Below are 14093 nucleotides of genomic sequence, written 5' to 3'. Positions count from 1 at the left end.
GGTCGAAACAGAAGGCTTTTTATCACAGGAAAAGAAATCAGCCCTTCACAAGTTAACGGGCAGAAAAAGATTTTTTTGAAAAAATCCCTAAGCCCCGGGGTCACAATTTCAGCAAAAATCTGACTTTTGGCAATTCACTCAAAAATGCTGCCAAACGGTTGCAAATGCTTCCCTGAGAGGTTTGGCGGTCGAAACAGAAGGCTTTTTATCACAGGAAAAGAAATCAGCCCTTCACAAGTTAACGGGCAGAAATAGATTTTTTTGAAAAAATGCCTAAGCCCCGGGGTCACAATTTCCGCAAAAATCTGACTTTCGGCAATTCACTCAAAAATGCTGCCAAACGGTTGCAAATGCTCCCCTGAGAGGTTTGGCGGTCGAAACAGAAGGCTTTGTATCACAGGAAAAGAAATCAGCCCTTGACAACTTAACCGGCAGAAAAAGATTTTTTTTTAAAAAAAATTCCTAAGCCCCGGGGTCACAATTTCAGCAAAAATCTGACTTTCGGCAATTCACTCAAAAATGCTGCCAAATGGTTACAAATGCTCCGCTGAGAGGTTTGGCGGTCAAAACAGAAGGCTTTTTATCACAGGAAAAGAAATGAGCCCTTGACAACTTAACCGGCAGAAATATATATTTTAAAAAAAAAAATCCCTAAGCCCCGGGGTCACAATTTCATCCAAAATCTGACTTTCGGGAATTCACTCAAAAATGCTGCCAAACGGTTGCAAATGCTCCGCTGAGAGGTTTGGCGGTCAAAACAAAAGGCTTTTTAACACAGGAAAAGAAATCAGCCCTTGACAACTTAACCGGCAGAAATAGATTTTTTTTGAAAAAATCCCTAAGCCCCGGGGTCACAATTTCATCAAAAATCTGACTTTCGGCAATTCACTCAAAAATGCTGCCAAACGGTTGCATATGCTCCCCTGAGAGGTTTGGCGGTCGAAACAGAAGGCTTTTTATCACAGGAAAAGAAATCAGCCCTTCACAAGTTAACTGGAGAAAAAGATTTTTTTCAAAAAATCCCTAAGCCCCGGGGTCACAATTTCCGCAAAAATCTGACTTTCGGCAATTCACTCAAAAATGCTGCCAAACGGTTGCAAATGCTCCGCTGAGAGGTTTGGCAGTCACAACAGAAGGCTTTTTATCACAGGAAAAGAAATGAGCCCTTGACAACTTAACCGGCAGAAATAGATTTTTTTTGAAAAAATCCCTAAGCCCCGGGGTCACAATTTCAGCAAAAATCTGACTTTCGGCAATTCACTCTAAAATGCTGCCAAACGGTTGCAAATGCTCCCCTGAGAGGTTTAGCGGTCGAAACAGAAGGCTTTTTATCACAGGAAAAGAAATCAGCCCTCGATAGCTTAACCGGCAAAAATAGATTTTTTTGAAAAATCCCTAAGCCCCGGGGTCACAATTTCATCCAAAATCTGACTTTCGGCAATTCACTCAAAAATGCTGCCAAACGGTTGCAAATGCTCCCCTGAGAGGTTTGGCGGTCGAAACAGAAGGCTTTTTATCACAGGAAAAGAAATCAGCCCTTGACAACTTAACCGGCAGGAAAAGGTTTTTTTTGAAAAATCCCTAAGCCCCGGGGTCACAATTTCCGCAAAAATCTGACTTTCGGCAATTCACTCAAAAATGCTGCCAAACGGTTGCAAATGCTTCCCTGAGAGGTTTGCCTGTCGAAACAGAAGGCTTTTTATCACAGGAAAAGAAATCAGCCCTCGATAACTTAACCGGCAAAAATAGATTTTTTTGAAAAAATCCCTAAGCCCCGGGGTCACAATTTCAGCAAAAATCTGACTTTCGGCAATTCACTCAAAAATGCTGCCAAACGGTTGCAAATGCTCCCCTGAGAGGTTTGGCGGTCGAAACAGAAGGCTTTTTATCACAGGAAAAGAAATCAGCCCTTCACAAGTTAACGGGCAGAAAAAGATTTTTTTGAAAAAATCCCTAAGCCCCGGGGTCACAATTTCAGCAAAAATCTGACTTTTGGCAATTCACTCAAAAATGCTGCCAAACGGTTGCAAATGCTTCCCTGAGAGGTTTGGCGGTCGAAACAGAAGGCTTTTTATCACAGGAAAAGAAATCAGCCCTTCACAAGTTAACGGGCAGAAATAGATTTTTTTGAAAAAATGCCTAAGCCCCGGGGTCACAATTTCCGCAAAAATCTGACTTTCGGCAATTCACTCAAAAATGCTGCCAAACGGTTGCAAATGCTCCCCTGAGAGGTTTGGCGGTCGAAACAGAAGGCTTTGTATCACAGGAAAAGAAATCAGCCCTTGACAACTTAACCGGCAGAAAAAGATTTTTTTTAAAAAAAAATTCCTAAGCCCCGGGGTCACAATTTCAGCAAAAATCTGACTTTCGGCAATTCACTCAAAAATGCTGCCAAATGGTTACAAATGCTCCGCTGAGAGGTTTGGCGGTCAAAACAGAAGGCTTTTTATCACAGGAAAAGAAATGAGCCCTTGACAACTTAACCGGCAGAAATATATATTTTTTTTAAAAAAATCCCTAAGCCCCGGGGTCACAATTTCATCCAAAATCTGACTTTCGGGAATTCACTCAAAAATGCTGCCAAACGGTTGCAAATGCTCCGCTGAGAGGTTTGGCGGTCAAAACAAAAGGCTTTTTAACACAGGAAAAGAAATCAGCCCTTGACAACTTAACCGGCAGAAAAAGATTTTTTTGAAAAAATCCCTAAGCCCCGGGGTCACAATTTCAGCAAAAATCTGACTTTTGGCAATTCACTCAAAAATGCTGCCAAACGGTTGCATATGCTCCCCTGAGAGGTTTGGCGGTCGAAACAGAAGGCTTTTTATCACAGGAAAAGAAATCAGCCCTTCACAAGTTAACTGGAGAAAAAGATTTTTTTCAAAAAATCCCTAAGCCCCGGGGTCACAATTTCCGCAAAAATCTGACTTTCAGCAATTCACTCAAAAATGCTGCCAAACGGTTGCAAATGCTCCCCTGAGAGGTTTGGCAGTCACAACAGAAGGCTTTTTATCACAGGAAAAGAAATGAGCCCTTGACAACTTAACCGGCAGAAATAGATTTTTTTTGAAAAAATCCCTAAGCCCCGGGGTCACAATTTCAGCAAAAATCTGACTTTCGGCAATTCACTCTAAAATGCTGCCAAACGGTTGCAAATGCTCCCCTGAGAGGTTTAGCGGTCGAAACAGAAGGCTTTTTATCACAGGAAAAGAAATCAGCCCTCGATAGCTTAACCGGCAAAAATAGATTTTTTTGAAAAATCCCTAAGCCCCGGGGTCACAATTTCATCCAAAATCTGACTTTCGGCAATTCACTCAAAAATGCTGCCAAACGGTTGCAAATGCTCCCCTGAGAGGTTTGGCGGTCGAAACAGAAGGCTTTTTATCACAGGAAAAGAAATCAGCCCTTGACAACTTAACCGGCAGGAAAAGGTTTTTTTTGAAAAATCCCTAAGCCCCGGGGTCACAATTTCCGCAAAAATCTGACTTTCGGCAATTCACTCAAAAATGCTGCCAAACGGTTGCAAATGCTTCCCTGAGAGGTTTGCCTGTCGAAACAGAAGGCTTTTTATCACAGGAAAAGAAATCAGCCCTCGATAACTTAACCGGCAAAAATAGATTTTTTTGAAAAAATCCCTAAGCCCCGGGGTCACAATTTCAGCAAAAATCTGACTTTCAGCAATTCACTCAAAAATGCTTCCAAACGGTTGCAAATGCTCCCCTGAGAAGTTTGGCGGTCGAAACAGAAGGCTTTTTATCACAGGAAAAAAAATCAGCCCTTCACAAGTTAACGGGCAGAAAAAGATTTTTTTGAAAAAATCCATTGGCCCCGGGTCACAATTTCAGCAAAAATCTGACTTTCGGCAATTCACTCAAAAATGCTGCCAAACGGTTGCAAATGCTCCCCTGAGAGGTTTGGCGGTCGAAACAGAAGGCTTTTTATCACAGGAAAAGAAATCAGCCCTTCACAAGTTAACTGGAGAAAAAGATTTTTTTCAAAAAATCCCTAAGCCCCGGGGTCACAATTTCCGCAAAAATCTGACTTTCGGCAATTCACTCAAAAATGCTGCCAAACGGTTGCAAATGCTCCCCTGAGAAGTTTGGCGGTCGAAACAGAAGGCTTTTTATCACAGGAAAAGAAATCAGCCCTTGACAACTTAACCGGCAGGAAAAGGTTTTTTTTGAAAAAATCCCTAAGCCCCGGGGTCACAATTTCATCCAAAATCTGACTTTCGGCAATTCACTCAAAAATGCTGCCAAACGGTTGCAAATGCTCCCCTGAGAGGTTTGGCGGTCGAAACAGAAGGCTTTTTATCACAGGAAAAGAAATCAGCCCTTGACAACTCAACCGGCAGGAAAAGGTTTTTTTTGAAAAAATCCCTAAGCCCCGGGGTCACAATTTCATCCAAAATCTGACTTTCAGCAATTCACTCAAAAATGCTGCCAAACGGTTGCAAATGCTCCCCTGAGAAGTTTGGCCGTCGAAACAGAAGGCTTTTTATCACAGGAAAAGAAATCAGCCCTTGACAACTTAACCGGCAGGAAAAGGTTTTTTTTGAAAAATCCCTAAGCCCCGGGGTCACAATTTCATCCAAAATCTGACTTTCGGCAATTCACTCAAAAATGCTGCCAAACGGTTGCAAATGCTCCCCTGAGAGGTTTGGCGGTCGAAACAGAAGGCTTTTTATCACAGGAAAAGAAATCAGCCCTTGACAACTTAACCGGCAGAAAAATAGTTTTTTTGAAAAAATCCCTCAGCCCCGGGGTCACAATTTAATCCAAAATCTGACTTTCGGCAATTCACTCAAAAATGCTGCCAAACGGTTGCAAATGCTCCTCTGAGAAGTTTGGCGGTCGAAACAGAAGGCTTTTTATCACAAGAAAAGTAATGAGCCCTTGACAACTTAACCGGCAGAAATAGATTTTTTTTGAAAAAATCCCTAAGACCCGGGGTTACAATTTCAGCAAAAATCTGACTTTCGGCAATTCACTCAAAAATGCTGCCAAACGGTTGCAAATGCTCCCCTGAGAGGTTTGGCGGTCGAAACAGAAGGCTTTTTATCACAGGAAAAGAAATCAGCCCTTCACAAGTTAACGGGCAGAAAAAGATTTTTTTGAAAAAATCCCTAAGCCCCGGGGTCACAATTTAATCCAAAATCTGACTTTCGGCAATTCACAAAAAAATGCTGCCAAACGGTTGCAAATGCTCCCCTGAGAGGTTTGGCGGTCGAAACAGAAGGCTTTTTATCACAGGAAAAGAAATCAGCCCTTCACAAGTTAACGGGCAGAAAAAGATTTTTTTGAAAAAATCCCTAAGCCCCGGGGTCACAATTTCAGCAAAAATCTGACTTTTGGCAATTCACTCAAAAATGCTGCCAAACGGTTGCAAATGCTTCCCTGAGAGGTTTGGCGGTCGAAACAGAAGGCTTTTTATCACAGGAAAAGAAATCAGCCCTTCACAAGTTAACGGGCAGAAATAGATTTTTTTGAAAAAATGCCTAAGCCCCGGGGTCACAATTTCCGCAAAAATCTGACTTTCGGCAATTCACTCAAAAATGCTGCCAAACGGTTGCAAATGCTCCCCTGAGAGGTTTGGCGGTCGAAACAGAAGGCTTTGTATCACAGGAAAAGAAATCAGCCCTTGACAACTTAACCGGCAGAAAAAGATTTTTTTAAAAAAAAAATTCCTAAGCCCCGGGGTCACAATTTCAGCAAAAATCTGACTTTCGGCAATTCACTCAAAAATGCTGCCAAATGGTTACAAATGCTCCGCTGAGAGGTTTGGCGGTCAAAACAGAAGGCTTTTTATCACAGGAAAAGAAATGAGCCCTTGACAACTTAACCGGCAGAAATATATATTTTTTTTTAAAAAATCCCTAAGCCCCGGGGTCACAATTTCATCCAAAATCTGACTTTCGGGAATTCACTCAAAAATGCTGCCAAACGGTTGCAAATGCTCCGCTGAGAGGTTTGGCGGTCAAAACAAAAGGCTTTTTAACACAGGAAAAGAAATCAGCCCTTGACAACTTAACCGGCAGAAAAAGATTTTTTTGAAAAAATCCCTAAGCCCCGGGGTCACAATTTCAGCAAAAATCTGACTTTTGGCAATTCACTCAAAAATGCTGCCAAACGGTTGCATATGCTCCCCTGAGAGGTTTGGCGGTCGAAACAGAAGGCTTTTTATCACAGGAAAAGAAATCAGCCCTTCACAAGTTAACTGGAGAAAAAGATTTTTTTCAAAAAATCCCTAAGCCCCGGGGTCACAATTTCCGCAAAAATCTGACTTTCGGCAATTCACTCAAAAATGCTGCCAAACGGTTGCAAATGCTCCCCTGAGAGGTTTGGCAGTCACAACAGAAGGCTTTTTATCACAGGAAAAGAAATGAGCCCTTGACAACTTAACCGGCAGAAATAGATTTTTTTTGAAAAAATCCCTAAGCCCCGGGGTCACAATTTCAGCAAAAATCTGACTTTCAGCAATTCACTCAAAAATGCTGCCAAACGGTTGCAAATGCTCCCCTGAGAGGTTTAGCGGTCGAAACAGAAGGCTTTTTATCACAGGAAAAGAAATCAGCCCTCGATAGCTTAACCGGCAAAAATAGATTTTTTTGAAAAAATCCCTAAGCCCCGGGGTCACAATTTCCGCAAAAATCTGACTTTCAGCAATTCACTCAAAAATGCTGCCAAACGGTTGCAAATGCTCCCCTGAGAAGTTTGGCGGTCGAAACAGAAGGCTTTTTATCACAGGAAAAGAAATCAGCCCTTGACAACTTAACCGGCAGGAAAAGGTTTTTTTTGAAAAATCCCTAAGCCCCGGGGTCACAATTTCCGCAAAAATCTGACTTTCGGCAATTCACTCAAAAATGCTGCCAAACGGTTGCATATGCTCCCCTGAGATGTTTGGCGGTCGAAACAGAAGGCTTTTTATCACAGGAAAAAAAATCAGCCCTTCACAAGTTAACGGGCAGAAAAAGATTTTTTTGAAAAAATTCCTAAGCCCCGGGTCACAATTTCCGCAAAAATCTGACTTTCGGCAATTCACTCAAAAATGCTGCCAAACGGTTGCAAATGCTCCCCTGAGAGGTTTGGCGGTCGAAACAGAAGGCTTTTTATCACAGGAAAAGAAATCAGCCCTTCACAAGTTAACTGGAGAAAAAGATTTTTTTCAAAAAATCCCTAAGCCCCGGGGTCACAATTTTCGCAAAAATCTGACTTTCGGCAATTCACTCAAAAATGCTGCCAAACGGTTGCAAATGCTCCCCTGAGAAGTTTGGCGGTCGAAACAGAAGGCTTTTTATCACAGGAAAAGAAATGAGCCCTTGACAACTTAACCGGCAGAAATAGATTTTTTTTGAAAAAATCCCTAAGCCCCGGGGTCACAATTTCATCAAAAATCTGACTTTCGGGAATTCACTCAAAAATGCTGCCAAACGGTTGCAAATGCTCCCCTGAGAAGTTTGGCAGTCGAAGCAGAAGGCTTTTTATCACAGGAAAAGAAATCAGCCCTTCACAAGTTAACTGGCAGAAAAAGATTTTTTTCAAAAAATCCCTAAGCCCCGGGGTCACAATTTCCGCAAAAATCTGACTTTCGGCAATTCACTCAAAAATGCTGCCAAACGGTTGCAAATGCTTCCCTGAGAGGTTTGCCTGTCGAAACAGAAGGCTTTTTATCACAGGAAAAGAAATCAGCCCTCGATAACTTAACCGGCAAAAATAGATTTTTTTGAAAAAATCCCTAAGCCCCGGGGTCACAATTTCAGCAAAAATCTGACTTTCAGCAATTCACTCAAAAATGCTGCCAAACGGTTGCAAATGCTCCCCTGAGAAGTTTGGCGGTCGAAACAGAAGGCTTTTTATCACAGGAAAAGAAATCAGCCCTTGACAACTTAACCGGCAGGAAAAGGTTTTTTTTGAAAAATCCCTAAGCCCCGGGGTCACAATTTCATCCAAAATCTGACTTTCGGCAATTCACTCAAAAATGCTGCCAAACGGTTGCATATGCTCCCCTGAGATGTTTGGCGGTCGAATCAGAAGGCTTTTTATCACAGGAAAAAAAATCATCCCTTCACAAGTTAACGGGCAGAAAAAGATTTTTTTGAAAAAATCCATTGGCCCCGGGTCACAATTTCCGCAAAAATCTGACTTTCGGCAATTCACTCAAAAATGCTGCCAAACGGTTGCAAATGCTCCCCTGAGAGGTTTGGCGGTCGAAACAGAAGGCTTTTTATCACAGGAAAAGAAATCAGCCCTTCACAAGTTAACTGGAGAAAAAGATTTTTTTCAAAAAATCCCTAAGCCCCGGGGTCACAATTTTCGCAAAAATCTGACTTTCGGCAATTCACTCAAAAATGCTGCCAAACGGTTGCAAATGCTCCCCTGAGAAGTTTGGCGGTCGAAACAGAAGGCTTTTTATCACAGGAAAAGAAATGAGCCCTTGACAACTTAACCGGCAGAAATAGATTTTTTTTGAAAAAATCCCTAAGCCCCGGGGTCACAATTTCATCAAAAATCTGACTTTCGGGAATTCACTCAAAAATGCTGCCAAACGGTTGCAAATGCTCCCCTGAGAAGTTTGGCAGTCGAAGCAGAAGGCTTTTTATCACAGGAAAAGAAATCAGCCCTTCACAAGTTAACTGGCAGAAAAAGATTTTTTTCAAAAAATCCCTAAGCCCCGGGGTCACAATTTCCGCAAAAATCTGACTTTCGGCAATTCACTCAAAAATGCTGCCAAACGGTTGCAAATGCTTCCCTGAGAGGTTTGCCTGTCGAAACAGAAGGCTTTTTATCACAGGAAAAGAAATCAGCCCTCGATAACTTAACCGGCAAAAATAGATTTTTTTGAAAAAATCCCTAAGCCCCGGGGTCACAATTTCAGCAAAAATCTGACTTTCAGCAATTCACTCAAAAATGCTGCCAAACGGTTGCAAATGCTCCCCTGAGAAGTTTGGCGGTCGAAACAGAAGGCTTTTTATCACAGGAAAAGAAATCAGCCCTTGACAACTTAACCGGCAGGAAAAGGTTTTTTTTGAAAAATCCCTAAGCCCCGGGGTCACAATTTCATCCAAAATCTGACTTTCGGCAATTCACTCAAAAATGCTGCCAAACGGTTGCATATGTTCCCCTGAGAGGTTTGGCGGTCGAAACAGAAGGCTTTTTATCACAGGAAAAAAAATCAGCCCTTCACAAGTTAACGGGCAGAAAAAGATTTTTTTGAAAAAATCCATTGGCCCCGGGTCACAATTTCAGCAAAAATCTGACTTTCGGCAATTCTCTCAAAAATGCTGCCAAATGGTTGCAAATGCTCCCCTGAGAGGTTTGGCGGTCGAAACAGAAGGCTTTTTATCACAGGAAAAGAAATCAGCCCTTCACAAGTTAACTGGAGAAAAAGATTTTTTTCAAAAAATCCCTAAGCCCCGGGGTCACAATTTTCGCAAAAATCTGACTTTCGGCAATTCACTCAAAAATGCTGCCAAACGGTTGCAAATGCTCCCCTGAGAGGTTTGGCAGTCACAACAGAAGGCTTTTTATCACAGGAAAAGAAATGAGCCCTTGACAACTTAACCGGCAGAAAAAGATTTTTTTTGAAAAAATCCCTAAGCCCCGGGGTCACAATTTCAGCAAAAATCTGACTTTCAGCAATTCACTCAAAAATGCTGCCAAACAGTTGCAAATGCTCCCCTGAGAGGTTTAGCGGTCGAAACAGAAGGCTTTTTATCACAGGAAAAGAAATCAGCCCTCGATAGCTTAACCGGCAAAAATAGATTTTTTTGAAAAAATCCCTAAGCCCCGGGGTCACAATTTCAGCAAAAATCTGACTTTCAGCAATTCACTCAAAAATGCTGCCAAACGGTTGCAAATGCTCCCCTGAGAAGTTTGGCGGTCGAAACAGAAGGCTTTTTATCACAGGAAAAGAAATCAGCCCTTGACAACTTAACCGGCAGGAAAAGGTTTTTTTTGAAAAATCCCTAAGCCCCGGGGTCACAATTTCCGCATAAATCTGACTTTCAGCAATTCACTCAAAAATGCTGCCAAACGGTTGCATATGCTCCCCTGAGATGTTTGGCGGTCGAAACAGAAGGCTTTTTATCACAGGAAAAAAAATCAGCCCTTCACAAGTTAACGGGCAGAAAAAGATTTTTTTGAAAAAATCCATTGGCCCCGGGTCACAATTTCCGCAAAAATCTGACTTTCGGCAATTCACTCAAAAATGCTGCCAAACGGTTGCAAATGCTCCCCTGAGAGGTTTGGCGGTCGAAACAGAAGGCTTTTTATCACAGGAAAAGAAATCAGCCCTTGACAACTTAACCGGCAGAAAAATAGTTTTTTTGAAAAAATCCCTCAGCCCCGGGGTCACAATTTAATCCAAAATCTGACTTTCGGCAATTCACTCAAAAATGCTGCCAAACGGTTGCAAATGCTCCTCTGAGAAGTTTGGCGGTCGAAACAGAAGGCTTTTTATCACAAGAAAAGTAATGAGCCCTTGACAACTTAACCGGCAGAAATAGATTTTTTTTGAAAAAATCCCTAAGACCCGGGGTTACAATTTCAGCAAAAATCTGACTTTCGGCAATTCACTCAAAAATGCTGCCAAACGGTTGCAAATGCTTCCCTGAGAGGTTTGGCGGTCGAAACAGAAGGCTTTTTATCACAGGAAAAGAAATCAGCCCTTCACAAGTTAACGGGCAGAAATAGATTTTTTTGAAAAAATGCCTAAGCCCCGGGGTCACAATTTCCGCAAAAATCTGACTTTCGGCAATTCACTCAAAAATGCTGCCAAACGGTTGCAAATGCTCCCCTGAGAGGTTTGGCGGTCGAAACAGAAGGCTTTGTATCACAGGAAAAGAAATCAGCCCTTGACAACTTAACCGGCAGAAAAAGATTTTTTTTTAAAAAAAATTCCTAAGCCCCGGGGTCACAATTTCAGCAAAAATCTGACTTTCGGCAATTCACTCAAAAATGCTGCCAAATGGTTACAAATGCTCCGCTGAGAGGTTTGGCGGTCAAAACAGAAGGCTTTTTATCACAGGAAAAGAAATGAGCCCTTGACAACTTAACCGGCAGAAATATATATATTTTTTAAAAAAATCCCTAAGCCCCGGGGTCACAATTTCATCCAAAATCTGACTTTCGGGAATTCACTCAAAAATGCTGCCAAACGGTTGCAAATGCTCCGCTGAGAGGTTTGGCGGTCAAAACAAAAGGCTTTTTAACACAGGAAAAGAAATCAGCCCTTGACAACTTAACCGGCAGAAAAAGATTTTTTTGAAAAAATCCCTAAGCCCCGGGGTCACAATTTCAGCAAAAATCTGACTTTTGGCAATTCACTCAAAAATGCTGCCAAACGGTTGCATATGCTCCCCTGAGAGGTTTGGCGGTCGAAACAGAAGGCTTTTTATCACAGGAAAAGAAATCAGCCCTTCACAAGTTAACTGGAGAAAAAGATTTTTTTCAAAAAATCCCTAAGCCCCGGGGTCACAATTTCCGCAAAAATCTGACTTTCGGCAATTCACTCAAAAATGCTGCCAAACGGTTGCAAATGCTCCCCTGAGAGGTTTGGCAGTCACAACAGAAGGCTTTTTATCACAGGAAAAGAAATGAGCCCTTGACAACTTAACCGGCAGAAATAGATTTTTTTTGAAAAAATCCCTAAGCCCCGGGGTCACAATTTCAGCAAAAATCTGACTTTCGGCAATTCACTCTAAAATGCTGCCAAACGGTTGCAAATGCTCCCCTGAGAGGTTTGGCGGTCGAAACAGAAGGCTTTTTATCACAGGAAAAGAAATCAGCCCTTGACAACTTAACCGGCAGGAAAAGGTTTTTTTTGAAAAATCCCTAAGCCCCGGGGTCACAATTTCATCCAAAATCTGACTTTCGGCAATTCACTCAAAAATGCTGCCAAACGGTTGCATATGTTCCCCTGAGAGGTTTGGCGGTCGAAACAGAAGGCTTTTTATCACAGGAAAAAAAATCAGCCCTTCACAAGTTAACGGGCAGAAAAAGATTTTTTTGAAAAAATCCATTGGCCCCGGGTCACAATTTCATCAAAAATCTGACTTTCGGCAATTCACTCAAAAATGCTGCCAAACGGTTGCAAATGCTCCCCTGAGAGGTTTGGCGGTCGAAACAGAAGGCTTTTTATCACAGGAAAAGAAATCAGCCCTTCACAAGTTAACTGGAGAAAAAGATTTTTTTCAAAAAATCCCTAAGCCCCGGGGTCACAATTTCCGCAAAAATCTGACTTTCGGCAATTCACTCAAAAATGCTGCCAAACGGTTGCAAATGCTCCCCTGAGAAGTTTGGCGGTCGAAACAGAAGGCTTTTTATCACAGGAAAAGAAATCAGCCCTTGACAACTTAACCGGCAGGAAAAGGTTTTTTTTGAAAAAATCCCTAAGCCCCGGGGTCACAATTTCATCCAAAATCTGACTTTCGGCAATTCACTCAAAAATGCTGCCAAACGGTTGCAAATGCTCCCCTGAGAGGTTTGGCGGTCGAAACAGAAGGCTTTTTATCACAGGAAAAGAAATCAGCCCTTGACAACTCAACCGGCAGGAAAAGGTTTTTTTTTGAAAAAATCCCTAAGCCCCGGGGTCACAATTTCATCCAAAATCTGACTTTCAGCAATTCACTCAAAAATGCTGCCAAACGGTTGCAAATGCTCCCCTGAGAAGTTTGGCGGTCGAAACAGAAGGCTTTTTATCACAGGAAAAGAAATCAGCCCTTGACAACTTAACCGGCAGGAAAAGGTTTTTTTTGAAAAATCCCTAAGCCCCGGGGTCACAATTTCATCCAAAATCTGACTTTCGGCAATTCACTCAAAAATGCTGCCAAACGGTTGCAAATGCTCCCCTGAGAGGTTTGGCGGTCGAAACAGAAGGCTTTTTATCACAGGAAAAGAAATCAGCCCTTGACAACTTAACCGGCAGAAAAATAGTTTTTTTGAAAAAATCCCTCAGCCCCGGGGTCACAATTTAATCCAAAATCTGACTTTCGGCAATTCACTCAAAAATGCTGCCAAACGGTTGCAAATGCTCCTCTGAGAAGTTTGGCGGTCGAAACAGAAGGCTTTTTATCACAAGAAAAGTAATGAGCCCTTGACAACTTAACCGGCAGAAATAGATTTTTTTTGAAAAAATCCCTAAGACCCGGGGTTACAATTTCAGCAAAAATCTGACTTTCGGCAATTCACTCAAAAATGCTGCCAAACGGTTGCAAATGCTCCCCTGAGAGGTTTGGCGGTCGAAACAGAAGGCTTTTTATCACAGGAAAAGAAATCAGCCCTTCACAAGTTAACGGGCAGAAAAAGATTTTTTTGAAAAAATCCCTAAGCCCCGGGGTCACAATTTAATCCAAAATCTGACTTTCGGCAATTCACTCAAAAATGCTGCCAAACGGTTGCATATGCTCCCCTGAGAGGTTTGGTGGTCGAAACAGAAGGCTTTTTATCACAGGAAAAAAAATCAGCCCTTCACAAGTTAACGGGCAGAAAAAGATTTTTTTGAAAAAATCCATTGGCCCCGGGTCACAATTTCCGCAAAAATCTGACTTTCGGCAATTCACTCAAAAATGCTGCCAAACGGTTGCAAATGCTCCCCTGAGAGGTTTGGCGGTCGAAACAGAAGGCTTTTTATCACAGGAAAAGAAATCAGCCCTTGACAACTTAACCGGCAGAAAAATAGTTTTTTTGAAAAAATCCCTCAGCCCCGGGGTCACAATTTAATCCAAAATCTGACTTTCGGCAATTCACTCAAAAATGCTGCCAAACGGTTGCAAATGCTCCTCTGAGAAGTTTGGCGGTCGAAACAGAAGGCTTTTTATCACAAGAAAAGTAATGAGCCCTTGACAACTTAACCGGCAGAAATAGATTTTTTTTGAAAAAATCCCTAAGACCCGGGGTTACAATTTCAGCAAAAATCTGACTTTCGGCAATTCACTCAAAAATGCTGCCAAACGGTTGCAAATGCTCCCCTGAGAGGTTTGGCGGTCGAAACAGAAGGCTTTTTATCACAGGAAAAGAAATCAGCCCTTCACAAGTTAACGGGCAGAAAAAGATTTTTTTGAAAAAATCCCTAAGCCCCGGGGTCACAATTTCAGCAAA

This window comes from Podarcis gaigeae (assembly GCF_964106915.1).
Source record: "Podarcis gaigeae genome assembly, chromosome: 10".
Taxonomy (NCBI): Eukaryota; Metazoa; Chordata; class Lepidosauria; order Squamata; family Lacertidae; genus Podarcis; species Podarcis gaigeae.
The sequence above is the reverse complement of the archived record's forward strand: the minus strand, read 5'-3'. Positions refer to the sequence as shown.